Here is a 2,310-nt window from a genome sequence, read left to right on the forward strand (position 1 = left end):
CTTGTAAGTAATTCCTGGCGCGGTAAGTGGATCTTGTTGGAAGAGCCGAACGTTTCCGCTTCATGACATGTTCATGCGTTAAAGCAGGAGCGTCAAACTCATCTAAGCTCGGGGGCCAAATGTGAGAAAGAACATTTTCACAGGGATGGTAGTAACAAGTCAATTCAAGTCACATTTATTTATATAACCCTAAATCACAAGAGGTTTCGTAGGACTGCATAGGTTACAACAACACCGTCCCCTGATCTTAAACCAACATGCAGGCAAGGAAAAACTCAAAACCTCAACACGAGGAAAATAAGAAACCTTGGGAGGGGCCTCACAAGTGTTGATCCCCCATCCTGGATGGCTGGGGTGCAATACATTTAGTATTGGGTAACAGTACACAAAACATAGCTAACTTCATTAAAATTAAACATAGGTAATGTGTTGAAATTTGTCCAGAAAGTGCATGACAGCAACAAAACCTCAAGCCTGGAAATTGTCCAAAAAGTCCATGACAGCAACGACACAGCTTCCCATCTCTGCCGGCTGGTTGATGCAGACGTTGACATGCTTAAAAGGTACAGACGCTGGTCGGCTGACTCAACTCAATTCATCCTCCTTCATACAACCACCAGCCAGGCAGTCGGTAAAGGACTGGAAAAGAAAAGTGTGAGGTGGGCATCAATTGTAAACTATTGAATAGTCTAGTCTAGTATAAGCCTAGATTTAAAAACTTTTACTGAGGTTGCAGATCTTAGAGACAGACCTTTCACAGCACTGAGGCATGGAAGGAGAATGCTCTCGAGCCTCCAGACTTCTTCTTGGCTCTTGAAGTCACAGGTAGCCTGGCATTTTCCGGGCAAAGGGTCCATGCAGGAACATAGGGGAAATCAAATCAGAGAGATAAGAGTGGGCAAGTCCATGCAAACATTAATTCTCAGCAAAAGAACCTCAAAGTCACTTCTTAAACGGACTGGGAGCCAGTGCAAGTTAAATAATACAGGAGTGATATGGTCAAACTTTCTTGTCTCAGTCAGAAGTCTCACTAGCGCATTTTGAACCAGCTGCAAACCTTTCATGCTAGACATCGGGAGACCCGAAAGCAATACATTACAATTATCAAACAGAGAAGTAATAAACCATTGAACTATAATTACAGCATCTGATTGAAACAGCATCTGGCGAATCTTCGCAATTTTACGGATGTGGAAGACAGCTGCTCTAGTATTTTTAACTGAAACGACAGTTTAGGATCACATATAACACCTAAACTTTGGGTAATATTACATGTGTTGAGGTTCAGAGCAATGTCTGAGAACAAATCACAACAATGAGCTGGACCAACAATCATCATTTCATTTTTTTCTGGGTTAAGGCGCAAAAGATTAAGTGACCTCTATCTTTGTATTTCAGAAAGGTAGGCCTCCAAATTTCTAGAATTTAATTGAGCAGTTGCCTCTAGTGGCAGATACAGTTGAGTGTCACCTGCATAGCAATGGAAACTAATATTATACTTCCGGATAATATCACCAAGTGGAAGCATATACAGTACATACTAAAAAGAAGGGGGCCAATTACAGAGCCCTGTGGAATGCCACGGGGGACATCGAAAGGTCAGACTGCCGTAGTTAACACAATGCAGTGGCTCAGGAGGTAGAGCGTTCGTCTTGGGATCAAGAGATCGCAGTTCGAATCCCGGCTCCTCCGTGTTACCTGTCTAAGTCTCCTTGGGTAAGACACTGAACCCCTAATACCCCCAATATGTAGGTTAGCGCCTTACATGGCTGCACGGCCGCTATTGGGAAATGTGGAGCACACTGTAAAGCGCTTTGGGAAGTCTTTACTTAAAAAGCGCTATATAAATGCAGATTATTTCATTTCATCATTGGTTACTTTAGCCAGGGCTGTCTCAGTAGAGTGATTTGCTCTGAATGCTGACTGGACAGATTCAAAGAGATTACTTTCAGACATAAAGTGATTCAGCTGCTTTGCAACAATCTATTCAAATAATGTTTTTTTAAAAAATGGTAGATTTGACACTGGCCTATAATTACATCAGCTTTCCAGTTCAAGGTTAGGTCGCCTAAGCATGGGTTTAATGACAGCAGACTTGAAGGCTACCAGAACAATACCCAAGGAGAGCAATAATATTAATATTATTTCAAACTGAATGTCATAAGATCCCAAACAGATCTTTCACCAGTAAAGCTCAAAATGGGTCAAGCAGGCAAGTAGTTCGTTTGGCGCTCCTGACCATCTGTGTAAGCCTATCAAGGGACAAATCACTGAAACTTGACAACATTTCAGGACAGGCGCCGACACGGA

Source organism: Urocampus carinirostris, chromosome 16 (assembly GCF_059441175.1).
Source record: "Urocampus carinirostris isolate Australia breed hairy pipefish chromosome 16, RoL_Ucar_1.0, whole genome shotgun sequence".
In the NCBI taxonomy this organism is placed as follows: domain Eukaryota; kingdom Metazoa; phylum Chordata; class Actinopteri; order Syngnathiformes; family Syngnathidae; genus Urocampus; species Urocampus carinirostris.